This window comes from Meleagris gallopavo, chromosome 3, assembly GCF_000146605.3.
Source record: "Meleagris gallopavo isolate NT-WF06-2002-E0010 breed Aviagen turkey brand Nicholas breeding stock chromosome 3, Turkey_5.1, whole genome shotgun sequence".
NCBI lineage: Eukaryota > Metazoa > Chordata > Aves > Galliformes > Phasianidae > Meleagris > Meleagris gallopavo.
The window spans coordinates 27128459-27147433 of NC_015013.2; the positions used below are offsets into that span (position 1 = coordinate 27128459).

The 18975-nt window shown below is 40.5% G+C and overlaps 1 protein-coding gene across 2 annotated transcripts in view; it reads right to left on the bottom strand.

Moving 5' to 3' along the window:
- DDC (dopa decarboxylase) overlaps window positions 1-16084 on the bottom strand; it is a 67157-nt gene extending 51073 nt beyond the window's left edge. The window contains exons 1-4 of one of the 2 annotated variants that reach the window (XM_031552788.1): window positions 15876-16084; window positions 4315-4529; window positions 2242-2338; window positions 1103-1168 (exon numbers count right to left, since the gene is read on the bottom strand). The gene's annotated coding sequence lies outside the window, so the exon portion shown is untranslated. Of the gene's footprint in view, window positions 1-1102; window positions 1178-2241; window positions 2339-4314; window positions 4530-15875 lie in introns of those variants that run through there. The other variant, XM_019613857.2, reaches the window with a different exon arrangement.
- Between the last annotated feature and the right edge of the window lie 2891 nt (window positions 16085-18975).

Below are 18975 nucleotides of genomic sequence, written 5' to 3' on the forward strand. Positions count from 1 at the left end.
AAAGAAAAGAAAAATAAAAGGGGAGGAGGGGGAAGCAAGAAAAAGAAAAGGAAAAAAGTAAATGCAGATGGATGTACATCCGATATAATTTTATGGACACCTGTTCTCCAGTTGATCAAAGCAAATAAAAAAAAGCTAGTATAATAAAATGTTTTAACAGCCCCTAATGTTAAATAGGGAAAGGAGAAATGCACAGACACCAATAGCACCTTAAACTGATGGCTGCATTAGCTCAAAAAAGTAATAACTATATATCTTTCCAATAAAAGAGACAAGCCAATTCTATTCTGCCAACTGTTTGTTGCAGAATGCAGTGTAACTGAAAGGCTTGGGATGCTATACTGACACTGCTGAAGCCTTGAGGACTTTGTGCTGTTGAACCCAACTAGTGGAAAGTTTTTCTGGCTGTTGCTTTTGTTAAGCTAAATTTCTACTACTAGCAGTAGGAGTATTGCTTGAATAAGGACTTCAGGATGATTTTTAACTCAGAGTAGAAAGGAACTGAGTATGCTCTGTAGTCCTACCTTTGCATAAGGCCAGAATTAGGTATATATGTTACAGGCCCTACATTCACTTAGTAATTTCATTTCCCAATCAGAAGTTGCTGTTTTTACTCAGAGCTCTCACTGGCACAGTCTGCCACTTGTTAATTTTCCCTTTTGAGTTTTTATTGCCGGGAAGGATTACTTCTGAGGAAAACCTCACCTTAATAAGTCATGCGTTGGATGTATCTTGAAAATGCTATTATGCAAACTATTTGGCAGAAAATTTTCATGGTCTGCATGGTTATTCAGAACTGGTGCGCTTAGAAAAATAAACTGTAAACTTTTAGTTGTACAGGATTCTGCATAAGTATACACAAAATTTTGTAGATAACATAAAGCATGTAAGAACACATAAATAAAGAGGTGCACATTACATTCTGTAAACTTAGATTAAAAGGGAGCACTTTTCTGGGCATCCCAGCTTATTCCTAACATAACATAGTCTGGCTGTTTATTATCTGAGATTCAGCTCCAAGTAACCAATTCTCACACTAATCCAAATATACTTACTTGAATTGAATAACCATGAAGCTTGAAGGACAAAGAATAATACTTACAGGGAGCTGGTGAGGTCTTTCGTCCCCTTCTGTTCCTCACTGCCTCTCTTTGCTCCTCTGTGACAGCTGTAGAGCATAGAGGATGCAGCTGCCAGTATATATAGGCAGATATCCCTCGTCCCTTCAGCCTATCACAGCCAAGTGCTTTGCATTCAACATTCAGCAGCAGCATCCCTCCCCTCCTCACACACCTCCAAAATACAGAGAAAAAAGCTGCCCAAAGAGCAGTGGGATCTCAGGGAAAAGCAGCCATTACCTACGTTAACTGCTGAGTGAACTCATCTGTGTTTCCCTCTGCAAGTGTCTGACCACACACGCTCCTCATCTGCCTCATGCACTGCGTACTACCTCTCCTGTGGCTGCTGCTGCAGAAGCAGCGCACTGAGCCCCCGTATGAAAAGCTATTTTGGAAAGGAAAGCACAGGTGGGCTTGAAATACCACTCAACTCTCTGCAACACCGAAATGGCAAACATATCCGATTAACAATGTCACAATAATCCTCCGATATGCCCCATTTAACTTCTTCCAGTTTCTCTCTTCTGTCTACTTAAAAGCTATAGGGATTTTTCAAGTTTTTTCTCTGTTCTCAAAGGAAAGTTTTATGAGGAGCTCTCTTTTTTTAGATGAATCCAGATAGCTGCCTGTTGCTTTTTATTAAGTTTGTTTTAAAAAGGCATTACCAGCAACTCACAGCCTTAAACAGCTTATAACCAGGTACGGCTGCAGGAGCTCCAAGACTGCCACTGCTTCCACACCAACATTACAGCCACGCTTTTTGCAAAGGAAGAAAATGTTATCTCTTGACTGTGTAGTATTTCAAAACACTTGTGGCTGTGTTTGCTGTTGTAGTGATATAAACACAATTATAACCACTCACCACTCTGAAAGAGCCTAATCAGAATAAAAAAAGTAACCTAAAATCTGTGGATGGGCTTGAAGGATTCATCATGCTTGTTCCTGACATTTGCTGTGATCAGTCCTGCATTTTCAGTTCTCGGGTTGTGCCTGCTATATGATGAGCACATCACCTTGCAAGCATCAAGAAATCCCACTGTCACTTGCATCTGGCTCTATGTTTTCCACTGCAAACCGACCCCTGAGTGAGTAGGGTTATGGCCTGGACAAATGTGAAACTCACCAGAATAAAAGTGCTTTGGAGATATTCTCTATTATTGTTTTCCTTTCTCCCTGCATCCAGGTGAAGAGGCTGAAAATTCAAAATACATTGTACAAACCTAAGGGAAGCAGAAACAAGTTGTCGACTGAGCACAAAGATAACTCACATTAGTTTTGATGCTTCATCTAAACGGCTTGCAAAAGTAAATAAATTCCAAAGGATATTAAAAAGTGAATCTACCATTAACACTGCTCCCAAACACTTTGCTGAACCAACACCTCAGAGCAATCTGATGTGTTTTTATCTTTCTGCTGTAACTGTTATATGCCTTAAAAGTTCCTGTGACCACAGAATACTTACATTTTCTAAGAAAAATATATTTATTTAATTCCTCAGGAAGAAACAGGAAATACAATGTGAGAGGTACAGCAGAGAAGGTGAAAAAAGGGAAATAAATGACCTTCTAAAAGGTATTTCCCAAGTCTCTCTCTGTAAGTTTAATAATTCTTCTGGTTAATACTACTTTTCCTAATTCTCCTTATCAACTCTCGGTAATACACAAAAACAGAATTTTTCTTTAATGGGCAAAACAAAGGCCATTCCATACTGATAGCTGAGCTCCACCACACTGCTCTTTCACTTCCTCAAAAAAAAAAAGGGAGAAAACACAATGGTTGAGATAAGGACGAGGAGACCACCCGTTATTTGCTGTCATGGGCAAAACAGCATAGGGAGACTAATGTAATTTACTGCCTACTTCTAACAGACTGGAGCAGTGAGAACTAAAAACGAGGAACTCCTTCCTCTCTACCCACTTTCATCTACTTTCTCTCCCTGAATAGCGCAGTGCAGGGGAACAGGGAGTCCAGGCTGCGATCAGTCCATAATGTTCAGTCTCTGCCGCTCCTCCCTGGTCACTCTCTGCTCCATCTCCACGGGGCTCCCTCCCTCCCAGCTCTATTCCGAACTGCTCTGCCTGTGCTTCCCACGGGCTGCAGCTCCGGCCCCGGGCCGCTCCGGCGGGGGTATCCGCGGGCTGTGCCTCGTTCAGGCCGCATCCACCGCGTTTCCCTTCCTTAGCTCCTCTCCCTCCGAGGCACACACAAAGCACCGCTCGCGGTACAGCTGTTGGAGTGATGGGTCCCGTGAGGAGCAGCCGGAGCTGCTCTAGTCTGACACGGGGCAGCGCCGGGCTCTGCAAGCAGAGGCCTCCCTGCAACACCCTGCTATCAAACCCTCGCCTTGTAGGTCCAGTACAGCAGGTGTATGCTGTGGCCCTGCACATTTGTTCCAGACCTTTGTGTGGTCTGCACTGTTCAAAGAGAGCTTTTCTTACTGCTGAAACATGGAGAAAAGGGAACTTCCCTTTATTGCAAAACTGATTAAAAATTCAAGATATCTGTGTATGAGATGATCCTGAAAGGTGTAAAGGCCAAGATGTGTTGGTGAGCAACCAACAGATCATATTACTCAGAAGAGCTAACAGAATATGGGCTCCAACATGTTTTTTCACATAGAAATTTGTCACCCTGATGACATATACTGATACTTGCCCATGTAATGACAGTACCAACTCAACACCATTTTAACATCTTTGCTGAACTCTTTGGTTTGCAAACGACGGGGAAAGATAACATGTTTGAACAGGAGGCTCCAGCTCTGTACTGAAGAGGATACAATGTGTTATCAGTCACTTTGCAGTCCCATGTGGCAGTCTGAGAACCAGGCATGCATCAAAGCTGTGGCAGCTAAATAGCTTGTACCCACTTCCCAATATTTTTCATCTCTTCCATTGCTACATAATGCAGGTTAAAAATTGAAAGGCGGTTTTCCTAACCCTTCAGACCAGCTATAATTAGGTTACTCACAGCTTTGTTTTCCCCTCACTTATGATTAATAGCACTATACATTTCATGTTATCCCCTTGGTGTGACTACATTTGGGCATAATGTGTTTGTGCTGTAGATGACCAAGTCTAATATTATTTGAACAAACGTGTTCTGAGCTATGATGTGAATGACTTCAAATCAACACAGGTATCACCAATGTCTCAGATACTGAGAAAATAAATAACTTGAAGGAATTGTATATTACCATTAAGCTTTTTCTTGTTTTCTCCATTTGGTGTCAAATGGAGTGCATGATTTACAGCAGATCTGTAGATTGAAGATGATGTCTGGAGGCTGCAGGCCTTTTTTCCTGCTTCCTTATTGCTTCTCCAAAAGAAATAGTAGCAGAACCCTGTGATTATCTGGCTTTTTTGGCCAGGTAGTGGCCCCTCTTCCACAATACTGGTAATGGAAAATTATCTACGGCAAGGAAAAGGAAAGAAAGAAAAGTTAAGAATCACTCATATCTACCATATGTTCTTATATATTCCATAAACAAGGTCCAAACTTGCATGAGTCACAAAGATGAAACAAGTGAATATTTTAGCAGAAATGTGCAACTAAATTTTTGGGGGGAAAAAACAAAAACAAAAGCAGTGGATTGACTTCCTTTGGAAGAGAGTAAATTAAATAAAGCTTTCAGACACAAATAGATGGATTACTTGCATTGTACGAGGATAAAAACTAAATCTCCAGCAGAACATAAGTAGACTTTGCAACAGATTAGCCAGGAGATGAATCTCAGACAGAACTGACAAACTGGGAAAGTGTCTTATCTTTCATGAATATTTTATGTGACTTGTTTTCCCTATTTGGTTCTGTATTACTGTGTGAACGTGTGAAGGTAAACCAAAGATGGATAAAAAGGAACTGCTAACAAAGTGAACACTGAATGTGGACACAGACTCAAATGCATAGCGTCAGAGGATTTAATATACACTTTCTGGCTCAAGGCAAGCTAAGCATTTTAGTCTTATGGAAGCAAGCCTAAAGAAAAGAGAGAAGATGTCACAAACTGAAGAAGTGTCAATAGGAAAGCTGACAGGCTGTGAAGAGTCACAGGCTGCAATCACAGCATACATGTTCTTCCAGTACAAAGATAGGAATAGTTTGTGCCATAAGCTGGGATGTGTTTAACCTAGGGATGCAGGCACTGCTGGGGCATTTATCCAGCTATACAGTGATAACAGAAAGAACTTCCTAAAGTACTGTGAGCCTAGTAAAACTTCAGGTCAGAAAAGCATGCTATAGCAACAGGTTTATGAACTAAATAGTCCACTGAAGATGGAACTAGATGAGGCATGAGGATCAAAATGGCTTGAGACACAAAAGGATTATAATGCGGTGCTTGCTCTTATGTAGGCGGTTTGTTCTGCTCACATAAAGATATCAAAGATCACAGTGAAACACAGAACAGCTTGGGTTGGAAGGAACCTTAAAGACTACCCAGTTCCAACTCTCTCACATGTGTAGGGTTGCCAGGCTGTTCAGAGCCCCTTCCAACCTGGCCTTGAACGATGCTTGGTCCAAAAGGCATTTTGTCACCGCCTGTGATTAATTCATTGTCATAAGGACTACGTACCACTATGCACTTCGTTCAGTAATACTGGAAGAGCATTTGTCATAAGTATAAGCCTCCAGTCATTCCTTATGGGACAAGAACAACATTGGAATCTCACCTCCCTGAAACTACAGCAAGTACCATGGCAAGGGACCATACTGGCGTTCCTTGCCCTTCTTCCCTGACACTTTGTTGCAAAGGTGTCTTTGACTCCACCTCAGCCCTGTGCCAACAAGAACATTGGTCTTCTAGAGAAGACCAGTGACAACTTGCTTATTAAGGATTGCCAACTTAATTATTATTAAGGATTTATGCTTAACGCATACACAAAAATTAAAGTTACCAAATGCATGGACTTAAACTTTCTCCAAGAAAGACAAATTACTTCACACATAACAGACTCATGGCTCTGAACAGCTGAATCTTTCACAGCCACAGATCTCTGGTCCTGGGCAGGTTCAGAGCCGAAGCAATGAGAAAGTAACAGTACCTTCTGTGATGGGTTATGGTCTCTTTTTCAGAGGTGGCAGTAAAACATGTACATGTCTCAACTGCTTGACTATAATTTGTGATTTTTGCTTAGGGGGTTGCATTTAGAGTAAAACATGAGGCTTTCCATCAGAGCCTCCAAATATTCACACATTATCTTGCGAGCACTGTAAGAAGGGCAATCATTTCTAGCTAGGAGGCAAAACAAACAGCCAGAGAAGATAACAGCTTAAGGGGTTGCAGGTAGCTTCACCACAGCACAGCTAGCCACATCTCCAGTCAGAACTGCCTACCATCTGCTCTCTTTACAGTACTGCTATATTGAACACCTGTGATTATTTAAGCAGGATTTACATGTGACTGGAGGAGACAGCCAGTTAAACAAGAAGGATTGTCCTATTCATTTATTACCTTTTTGCCCAGAAACGGATCAAGTTCTTGTTTTCAAGTACAGGAGCAAGTCTTTGCCCTAAGTTGTGCAATTCTGGTAAGCCCTCAGGAGCAGCTTCCATGAAGTGTTTTGCTAGAAAGGGCTCTCTTTTAGCTTATTTTTCTTTCTTTCTTTCCGCATTTGGCTCCAACTCCAGCTAGAATCCAGGTGGTATCAATCTGGGTCAGGTTAAAGTGGCAACACCTGCCCACCCATACTCTGGCAAAGTTTGTCTCTGATCAGAGGCATAGATTTTGATCCTTTGTGTACTGCCATCAATGATACTAATTGAGAAACAACCTGAGTTTACACAGTCTGACTTTCTCCATAGTTCTCTGAAAGACAGTCTGGTGAGAAATCAGTACTTGGTGGCAATCTCAGTTATGTTAGACATGATATACTTAATGATGCTCAACACCTCAGAATACTGATTAACTTTGTTTTTGTTTTTGTTTTTGCATTTCATCCACCAAATAAATATGTAAGAACAATCTGTAGCAAACAGCCTCCATCATATAGATGGACATATATATATCTTTAATGAGGAGGTGGAGGCTAAACTTTGTCCCGAGAACAAGAATGATAAATCAAAGTCTGTGAATCTGTTTTTCCCAGTAATACAGTACAAACAAGAAATAGGCCCAGCACAAACTTGCCAAATGTTAAAATTAGTTTTGAGTTTTAAGAACAATAAAATATCAAAGAGTTAATTTTCTAGCTTAACTGAGATAACTGAAACCAGTCTTTTAATGCTCAACAACTGGGTAGAAAATAACAGGTGGCAAAGAAGGTGCCTGCAAATAGCACTTACCGATCTGTAATACAGTTTCTTACCTTATAAGCTTAATAAAACTGGCTTCCCTTTCTGCCACACCCTTAATACCCAACTCCTATTATTGGTTATGATATTTCTTCCAAATTTATGAGTCCTTAAAATAACTATTCATAAGGCATATTCCATTCAAAACTGTTGTTTCAGCATGGTACAATGCATTTAAAAAAAAAAATTATGAAAATGGATAAGAAATCTGCTCTTGAAAAAATTCAAAAAATGTTATCCAAAGGAAACACTGCAATAAGGAAAAAAAAAAAAATGCAGCAAAAAGACTGAGTCTTTTTTATCTGTTGTTACTTACGACGATGATGATTGGAGAGCTGAAACTCCTCTCCTGTGAAGAAAGGCTGAAGGAGCTGGATTTGGGCTTGTTCAGCCTGGAGAATGCTCAGGGGAGACCTCATTGCAGCCTACCAGTACTTAAAGTGAGCTTATAAACAGGAAGGAAAATGACTTTTTACACAGGCAGACAGGACTAGAAGGAATGGTTTTAGACTAAAAGAGGAGATTTAGGTTAGATGTTTGGAGGCAGTTCTTCACTCAGAAGGCAGTGAGGCCATGGCACAGCTGCACAGAGGAGCTGTGGTGCCCCATTCCTAGAGGCACTCAAGGCCAGGTTGGATTGGGCCCGGTGCAGCCCTGCCCATGGCATGGGGTTGGGGATGGGTGGGCTTTAAGGTCCTTTGCAAACCAAACCATTCTATGATTCTACGTTTCTAACTCTTGAGGGAAATGCAAGGAAGCCACAATAATAGCAAATGAGTGTTTCATTACTCAATCTTCAAGTCACTTCAGAACTAACATATACTTAAGTAATTAGTGGGCTGAGCAAACCAACTGTTAATGTAGTGCATTGTTGTAATGTAAAAAAAAAGAGTTGTTGTTTTTTTTTTAAAGGATGATTAAACGGGTAAAAATACATTTGTTTCTCATTGTCATGTCCTTGAAAAAATCAATTACAAAAAAATGGACAATTATTAACCTGTACAATCATATATCAGGCTTTATATTTGTTAATTAAATTCCATTTGCATAGCTGTGTAGAAAGAAAGTATGTTTTTATCCTTCCTGATCTGAACAGATTCTCTGAGATAAAGAACAAAATGGGCCAGGTGCAGTTGGGCAACATTACCTTAGAGCTCAGATGTCCAGACTTTCTTTGTGTTTTAAGTCCCAGACAGATTCTGTGAAGCTTGCTTGCCTTCAGAAAGTTTAAATGTAATTTTCTTTGTAACTCTCAAAGTCACAGCAAGCTGGCTGGACAGCACTAAAAAAGAACTCAACCAAAGCCAGGAGAATACTCATAGGATGAAAAATAAAAATACTCATCAGTAAACTTTAAAAGAAGTTTGTGGAAGCAGATGTAAGAGCAAACCAGAGTATGGATTCGCATAGACATTGTGTGCCCTAGGGCAGGTAATCCTAAGATGAGTCTTGTAATCAGTTCAGCTGCTCCTGCAGCTACAGAGAATTTTTATTCTTGCATACCATCATAATAATGTATTTGATTTTGTATCTTAACTGCTATTAGCACAAATCACTTTTGTAAGATTGTGGGTTTTATTTTCTTAATTTACTCATTATGTTCAGTAACCTAGCATAGTAAGGCACCTACCCAGCAGGCGGTCTGAAAGCTGTGGACATCAGTAATTGACATATATGTACCTCTTTGCCAGGTATCTAAAGATAATGTTTGAATATGGGCCAATTTAAAACCTGGCAAGGCAGGCATGTGAGGAGAAGATGAGCCTTCCTAGCCAGAAAATATTTTTGGCATGTGCAAGGCAACAGAAAACAGGAGACAAGAGCATGAGGCACCTGCCATGTTCGCAACTAGCACATAAAGGACTTCTGAGAGACTGGAAAGATCTTGTAAGAAGAACTTAACGTCTATAAACATGTGTTAACATACCCACCTGAGTGAAGGCTGTACAGTTGCATGTCATTATCCTCAGCAAACATGACAAGGAAGGTGTTACTAAATAATTAAATAAATTCTAGTATGTTGTGATAAAAAGAAAGATTCTGGGAACAGATGCCAACATTAAATATAAATTTCCTTGGAGGAAAAAGAATACTGAGGGAAGAGAAGATTATGCTATAAGAAAAATGATTAAAACACTAAAAAACTGAAAGGAAGAAAAAACACAAGAGGATGTATTCATCCAGTTAGGATGTATGTGTTCATCCCGTTAGAGCTGGCTGCTTTCCCTCTGGCTCAGGCCACAGGACAGCGGTGAAACTCAGGATCACTGCAGGGCCCTTCTGCTAGCTCATGGGTGTCCAGCCTTTTGGCTTGCCTGGGCCATGCTGAGCGAAGATGAATTGTCTAGGCCCACATCTATGACTTTGCTTCGAAAGTAATGCCTCCTAAATATTTCCATAGGAACTACAGACAATACAGAGAGTACAATAGTACTTATAGAGGAAATTCTCAGCTACGAAACATTCTTTTTCAACACAGTCACAACCAGTAGTTACGCATTTTTGCCAGTGGTGAACAAGAGCCTGCATTCCACACTTACAACAGTCTGCACCAGTGGAGGTGACCCACTGTTGCTGTTTCCACTGCTGACACACCACCTGTGGCCTCACTGTTCTCACATCTGCTGTTTCATCTCCACAACTGTTTAGCAAGCATTGATGAATGTCAGTGGGTGCAATTTTTTCACATGGAGGAATTCAATGGCACATCTTTGCTTCACCAGTACTTTCATGTCAAATGCCATTCTGTCAGACTGTCCCTCTGCTCTCATCTGTCACACAGCAACAACATGTAATAGAATTCCAGTGATAAGGTTCAGCCTCTATTGCCACACTACCAATATTCATCTCTGATGTTATGGGCCAACATCATAAAACAAAAAGTATTGCTTTTGGAGCAGCACTCATAAAATATATAATATACTTAATGTGTATTATAAATAACAAAAATTATTTTAATTTTTAATATTTTTTTATTAAAACATATGGAAACGAAAGCAATAAAACCATAAAACGAGTAGGAGATGTGACCTTGTTGTTATGAAACTAATGCACCAGGTAGGTTTGATGGCAGTGGTTGCCATTCTCAGTGAGCTCTCAAGGTGTTCCTCAGAATTTTTGGATGAAAAAACTCTTCCTGTGCTTCACCCTTGAAAACAGTTGTTCGTAGTTGTATGTACTGCCAACAGCTGTGACATGGATAAGGCATGGCTGTGCGGTGAGGGATATTTCTCTCTGGTAAGAGAAGGCTTAAACAAGTCTGGTAAGAGGCATAATCAGATTTTGGATTGCAGCTCTATATATTGCATTTAAACATTTGCAGGCAATGTATTTATAACAATTGAAAATGGAATGGCAAATATGCCAAAAAATTGATGACTTTTTTTACAGTCTTAAAGCCTATTCTCAAACTCCTTTATGAAGACAGAAAGCACAGCTGCATATTTTTTGCCTTCCACAGGACTGTGTTTATCCAGTATCAAAATCCATAAACTTATTTGCTGTAAGTTGAGTTGGCACTGCACTGTGCCTTGTGTCCATGTTTCAGCCCAGAGAGGGTTAACAACACACTGATGTCTGGTTGATGCTGATGTGAAGTGCCTTCTGTTTGAGCATATGCTTTCCAAAAAGCTACACTTCTCTTGTTGGTGTTTACAAAGCTTTCCAAATGCTTTCATGACTTAATTGGTTAGTCTGAATCAATTGACTGAATAGGTTTATTAAGAGGAATGAGTGAAAATTAAAAAATTACTTGATTTGAGGATTTAAATTTCTGGGAATGATAATTCTATATCTACATGTATAATCAAGTTTGACTCATACCCTAATTTATGTTTGGTTCTTAATAGTGAACAGCATCAATTAGAGCGGTGCAGATTTCCAAGCTGTATCTCTAAAATCCTCTAAAAGGCTTTTTCTGAGTCTGCACTGTAACATTAAACTTTCATTATACATTATTTAGGAAACCTAGTGATAAGAGGTTTTTAAAACCAAATTCAGGCCATAATTAGCACGCTTTTCACATTTAACAGAAACACTGCTAACAGCTTTCTAGTTTCTACTTTTCAAAAAATGTTCTCTAGTCTTCTTTTTTTTGTCCAGAGATCGATTGTTTTGTTCATTGAGTGCTTCCACTTCCTTAGCAAATTCTGAAAAACTAACTGGTCCTTGATGTTTGGGCAGAAAATATTACCATTTTATGGAGCACCTTAAGTAGATGTTAATAACCACGGGGAAAAATGCCCACAAGTTCTCTCTTGAGGCTTACTTCTCACCTCCTGTCTCTGATCTGTCACTACAAAACAAGTTTGTATTTCTCCTAGCCCACTCCTTGCATTTTCCATCTCAATCACTGTCCTGGTTAAGGAGGTCAGGCACCTCCGCTCCCTAGAATACATGAAAGCCACATTATGTTTGTACTTCTTAGTAAACATCTTTTATTAAACATACAAAAGCTTGTAGTGAAAGGACATAATGTCCAGCTCTTTCTGTTTTTCCTATTAGAGATGCAGCACAGGAACCATGGAGGACAGCTAGGAATGTTACACATTGAATGGCCAGTACAGTCTCAGGAAGCTCAGTAAAATTAATTCTGAAGTAACAAAGCATACAGAGGAAGAAAAATCTTAAGGGTCAAAATAATGACTCAGCCTAAGCAATCTTGGTGGCATCATTTAATGAAAACTTCCATTTGATTGACAGTATGATCAAGAATAGTAAGAGCTCAGGATGCAATAAGAACAAGTTGGTGAATTATATAAAAAACATTCTAGTGACTTTTGATCTATTGCTGTATGATTCTAGTATGTTCATATTCAGTATATTCTCAGATTGGAGTTATTAATTGACAGCCAGCTGAAAATGAGCCAGCAGCATGCCCAGGTGGCCAAGAAGTCCAATGGCATCCTGGTTAGTATCAGAGATAGTGAACTCAACATGGCCCTGGAGTGTGTCCAGAGAAGGGCAATGAAGCTGATCTGGAGCTCAAGTCTTACAGGAGCAGCTGAGAGAACTGGGATTGTTTAGTTTGAAGAAAAGAAGGCTCAGGTGAGACACTAATTGCTCTCTATAGCTCCCTGAAAGGAGGTTATTGTGAGGCAGGGGTCAGCCTCTTCTCCCAGGTTACTAGTGAGAGGTTGTGCCCTTAAGTTGTTCCAGGGAGGTTCAAGTTGGATATTAAGAAAAATTAATTCTCAGAAAAACTTGTTAGGCATTGGAACAGGCTGCCCAGAGAGGTGGTGGAATCACCATCCCCAGAGATATGCAATAGAAGGGTAGGTGTGACCCTGAGGGACATGGTTAGTGGGCATGGTGGTGACAGCTTGATGACTAGACTAGATGATTCTTAGAGATGATCCAATTTCTATGATTCTATGATTTTCACTTTCATCATGGCTCTCCTGAAGTGTAAGGAAGGATTTCTCCTCAAAGGCAATCCTCTGCTTGGGGGAAAATTCGTATGTGCAGGCCTGGAACAACAGGAGTAAGACAAGGAAAGTAGAAGGAAGAAAAGACTAAAGGGAAAATATAAAGAACTTATGTTTTTCAAATTTCAAAAGCCCAAGAAGGACTGCTCAGTGCAATTAAAAGATAGCAGATTAAAAATAGAAGGAAACAGTTTTTCCCACGATGTGCGGTTAAAACTGCAGAAAAAATAAATAATTACCACAGGAAGCACAGCAGTCAAAAACTCAGCAAGATTCTGATGGGGTTGCAGATATATATAAGGATATCAAACGTAGCATGAGCAATTTGAAACTGCTGGAAGGCAGATGTACTTCTTCATGGAAAACTGTCCAACTTTTAAAAAATTGCACAAAGAAATGTACAAATCAGAGTGAGATACAAAGAAAAAAGCCTCTGAACGTGTAAGATAATGCACCCACAGGACATCATTATAGAAATGCCATCTCATCCTAAATCCTTTGCATTTATCCTTTCTCCCTTTAAAATAGTATAGAATAGTACAGAAAAGGTCGGTATGAACCATATTGCAAAGGCCAATTCCTTTATGATATTGGATGAAGGGAAAAGGTGTATGCCAGCCAACTTCCTGGGCTGCTTTCACCCTGTCCTAATGTGCATTAATCACCTGGAAATGCAGACAATAGGTTCTAGGAGTAGTTAGACTGTTTCTAATTTTCTGCACTTGGATTGCTTCTAAAAGCAGAAAGTGCCACATATGGTATTTCTGAAATTTCCAATCTCTTTTACACATGACTGAGTAGTCATAATAATGATGCTTGCCATGTCTTATGGGAATATTTGTGTTATTTCATATATCTGTATGTGCACTCTGCCATGTGTCAGAGAAAAGAAAGTTTCAACACTGTGATTTTTTTCATTTAAATTAAACAGTTTGTTCACAGGACAACTTTGAGGGTAAAACGCAGGGAGGCATTATTAGCAACCTCATGGTAGCAGTATTCTGACACCAAATTTGTAGCTTTCCTAATCAATATGTTCCAGTGCATTACTATTTTTACTGATACAGCAGTTTTTTTCTAGGATAGTTTCTCCATCAAATTTAGTTGGTTACTTTACATCCCCTATCCACCAGATGAGATTATTCCTTTCCTTATGCAGCATCCTTCTGTGCATTTTAAGAGGTTGACATACTTCAGCCTGCACAACAGTATTACTCACATCAGTGCTTGACACTACCCTAGCAAGCAGACAGGTACTTGGAATAAAATAAAAAGAATTTTCTGAAACATAAGAATGTCAAAAACCTGTATTTGATAAGGTTGACTTGAAATACTGACAGGCTAACAATAGTCTTCTCCTAAGGTCATAAGCGTTCCAGCTTCTTGCTACTACTGTACCTTCAGTTCTCTCATAAGGTCAAGCTAGCCCCACATCCTCTGTTCTTACATCTTTCTCCGTGACAGAAGCCAGGTGACTGGTAAAGAGGGAAACTGACTATTACAGTTCGCCACCCTGAGCTCATTAAAACTCCTATTTTCACTGCAGACATTCCAGTTTCCTTGTTTTACTTTTCATTCACATTAGTCGTGGGAGATACACACTTTGTATGGCAGACATTCAGCATGCTTTTCTGAAAAAACTTTCATCACTTATCACAGTATTTTTTTTGAAAACTTTTAATCAAGTTTTCATTGTGGTATCTGTTGTTTTTCCCTTTTTTGACATCAACAGAAATATTTTATTCCCCTTTCCTTTTTCCAGCCATGTCTCTGAACTGTAGTTCTTATTCCATTATCTTCTTCCTCTCTGAAATCCACAGTGTTCAAGTAACTTCTCTGTTGAAGCTATTCTACATTTTACCACACATAACGTGTAATGTCATTATATGAGACCAATGGCATCCTGGCTTCTATCAGGAATGGTGTGATGAGCAGGACAAAGGAAGTAATCCTGCCCTGTACTCAGCACTGGTGAGGCCTCAGCTCGAGTACTATGTTCAGTTTTGGGCACCTCAGTACAGAATGAACACTGAGGTGCTGGAGCAGGTCCAAAGAAGGGCAATAAGGTTTTGAGGGGCTCAGAAAATGTGCCCTACGAGGAGAGACTGAAGGAACTGGGGCTGTTTATTCTGGGGAAGGGGAGGCTGAAGGGAGACCTTATTGCTCTTCAGTTACCTGGAAAGTGATTGCAGCGAGAGCGGGGCTGGTCTCTTCTCACTGGAAACAGGTGACAGGACGAGGGGGAAATGGCCTCAAGTTATGCTAGGGGAGGTTTAGGTTGGATATCCGGAAAAACTTTTTTACAGAAAGGGTTGTTAAGCACGAATAGGGAATAGGCTCCCCAGGGAGATGGTTGAGTCACCATCCCTGGGTGTGTTTAAAATTCGTGTGGATGTGGTGCTCAGGGACATGATTCAGCAGAGGGCTGTTAAAGTTAGGGTAGTATGGTTAGGTTGCGGTTGGACTTCATGATTTTTAAGGTCTTTTCCAACCTGAGCAATTCTATGAGGATAACTCCACTGCCTGTGCCATAAAAGGAATCCAGTAGGAAGAGAAGCCCAATCTCACACATTTACAATGAAACCAAGCTATAGAAAATGAAGAACTGAGTTTTCAAACAAATGAGATCTTTTCCAACCAAATTTGAACAGGTTAATAGAATTCTCTTATCAGCTGAGATTGCCCTTTTTTTGTCCAGTATGCCAGCATGCAAAGGTATTGATGTCCCACCAGAATGCTTCACCTCACAAGCAGTACATTCAAGTCCATGTTTAGAAGCAGGTAAAAATGATTCTCTTAAAAATTTTAAACTCAAAATTTTTATTCTAAAATACTTTATGAGCTCTCAACAACTTTATGAGATTTCAACAAGATTGTCTTAAAAAGATGTCAAAACAGAAATAACTTTAGTATAATATGTTGCATTTGTAAATATTCACAAGCTTAATACTTAACAGATTATGCAGGTTTATCAGATTGGATTACTTGGTGAAAGTACAGAGGTATCTTCACTTTCAAACATTAGTAAGTTTATCCTTACCTGTTTGAAGACTTTGCTCCTTTTCCAGATACTTTGGAAATGGATATTTTCTGTAGTTTCCTTATACTCTTGTCCTTTTAAGAACACCTCACAGTATGCAGCTAAAGAATTTTAATCTCAAGAAATTGCTTTCTACCTGGTCTTCACTGCTACTGAGTTTATCCTGAACTTTTTAGTTAATAATTAAACATGTGTAGCACAATGTTCATTAGCTTTATCAGACATTCTTTCTCAGTAAGGAGGAAAAAGAAAGCTGAAAGCATTCTGTGGCCCTCCACAGGCATTTAGTTAGAGTGGGAGGATAAGTGACTTCTCAACTGCTCACTGAGCCTCAAGTGTAAACAAACTAGAGGCCAACACCACACTGAATAAAAAGAGCCAATGGCCAAGCAGACCATGTCTCCACCAACTTTAAGTTCAGCAGTTGTGTTTACAAAGTTATCCACACAACTATGTCCAGAGGTTCACACTGGGAGGCAGATAGGCCGACTTAGAACATGACTCCCTCCAGTCCCAGAACAAAGCCAGACCCCACATCATCCCACCATAGAATGGCTTGGGTGGAAGGGACCTCAAGGATTATAAAGTTCTAATCCTCCTGCCACAGGCAGGTTTGCCAGCTGATTGATCAAGTACTAGATCAGATTGCCCAGGCCCCCATCCAAGCTGGCTTTGAACACCTCCAGGGACAGGGCATCCACAACCCCTACGGGCAACCTGTTCCAGCGCCTCACCACTCTCACAGTAAAAAGCATCCCCCTGACACCTAATCTAAATATCCTCTCCATTAATATAAAAACATCCCCCCTTATCCTATCACTATCTATCTGCATTAAAAGTTTATTTTCTTCATGTTCATAAACTGCCTTTAAATATTGGAAGGCCGCAATGAGGTCTCTCCACATCCTTCTCTTTTCCACGCTGAACAAGGCCAGCTCCTTCAGCCTGTCTTCATAGAAGAGGTGCTTCAGCCCTTGGATCATTATCGTGGCCCTCCTCTGGACCCTCTCCAAAAGCTCCACATCTTTCTTGAGTTGGGGCCCCAGAGTTGGATGCAGTACTCCAGGTGGGGCCTCACGAAGGCAAATAAGAATGGGACAATCACTTCCCAGTCCCTGCTGGCCACCCTTTTCTAATGGCACCCAGGATACCATTGACATTCCAGACTGCAAACACGCACTGCTGGCACATGTTAAGTTTTTCATCCACCAGTCCTTCTCAGTATGGCTACTCTCAAGGAGTTCTTCTCCCAGTTAGTCTACATACTTCCATCTTGTTTGCTCATCAAGCATCTCCTCCATTTCTACCATGCCCTAAGATTCCACATTTGCATTGCTGCTTCAGTTCCTGCTCCCTTAGCCCTACAAGGACTGCAGTTCTAAGATTTTGTTTGCAAACGTGTGCATAAAAGAATATAATGCCTTCTCAGGCACATTTACCTTCTCTGCAATGTGGTTTTCTAAGAGAAATCAAGGGCATGTTGAAGCAATTCATTTTAACTATTTTGAGGCAAACTTTTTAAGCCTTGAGTGATTTTCTGCCTTATTTAGCCAGCTGTTTTCACAAACCACATAGTCTTCTACCCACCCATTCTGTCATTATTAACTTGTTTCCTTCCATGACGAATTGTGTAGTCAGGGACTTTTTAAAAAAACTCTAATCCTCACTGCTTGCCTCACTTCTGTTTTGGTTTTTGGACATGATTATGAGAGTACTTCACTGACACAAAAACTGAGCATATAAAAGTTACACAGAATGCATCAATATATTGCAGAAATTCAGAGAAAAAGAGAAGTGTAATGGAACAAATTAAATGCTAAAGAGGTCTAACTAAATTTAAAACACTTCAAAATAGGATGTATGTAGCAGTCACTGAAAGGCACTGTAAGCTGTACATTTTCACGATATGACTTGGCCATTGGTTTTAACCATTCTCAGCATAAAGTTATTGTTGACAGAATCTTACATTTACTTTCCTTTAGTCTTGATGGCAGTTGGACAGACTATGTGAGAATGAACAAGGGAGAGAGAACATCAATTCCACAGCTATTTCTCTGATTACTAAAAACAGAGATTCTTCCATCTCTGTGAAAGATGCATCAAAAGGTGAGTGAAATGGAAGTCTTTAGGAGCGTGTGTCTTCACCAGCTAGAGAGGAGGGGAAATTAACTTCATAAGGGACTGGTGAGCAGTACTCAAGTATTGCAATAGTTCCTAGTAACACCTAAAATATAAGCTAGAAAATACTATCCAAGTGTAATTTATCGCCCACTTCATTTCACAGTAAAACATAATGCCTTGGGTTGCAAGAGAGTCTTCTAGTCCAAACCCCTGCTAAAGCAGGCTCCCTGTAGTGAGCTGCCTACAAAAGCATTCAGGCAGGCTTTGAAAATCCCCCAAAAAGGAGAATCTCCACTCTCTCTGGGCAGCTGATCCACTGCTCCGATACCTTCACAGTCAAGAAATATTTCCCCATGTTCGCATGGAATATCCTGTGTTCTATGTGTGCCCATTGCCCCTTAATTCTGTAACTGAGCACCAGCAAAAAGACCCAGGCCCCACCCACTCAACTACTGCCCATTGGATATTTATAAGCATTGATAAGACTCCCTCTCAGCCTTCTTTTCTCCAGGCTGAACAGTCTCAGTCCTCTCAGCCTTTCCCCATAAGGGAGGTGCTCCAGCCCCTACTCATCACTGTAGCACTCCGCTGCACCCCCTCTAGAAGTTCCTGTCTTTCTTGAGCTGAGGAGCCCAGGACAGGACTCTAGATGCGGCTTCACCAGGGCAGCGGAGAGGGGGAGGATCACCTCCCTTGACCTGCTGGCCACGCTATTTGGAAGGCAACCCAGGATCCAACTTAGCGGCCAAGCTCCGTTCTAGCTGGGCCTTGGCTTTTCTAATTTTCTCCCTGAATGGCTGCACTACGTACTCGTAATGGTCATAAGTTGCTTGCCCATTCTTCCAAATACCATAAACTTTACTTTTGTTCCCGCGTTCCAGCCAAAGGCCTCTGTTCAGCCTGACCGGCCTCCTTGCCCGTCAACTTGTCTTGCGTGACTTAGTGATGGTCAGCTCCTGCACTTTTAAAATAACTCCCT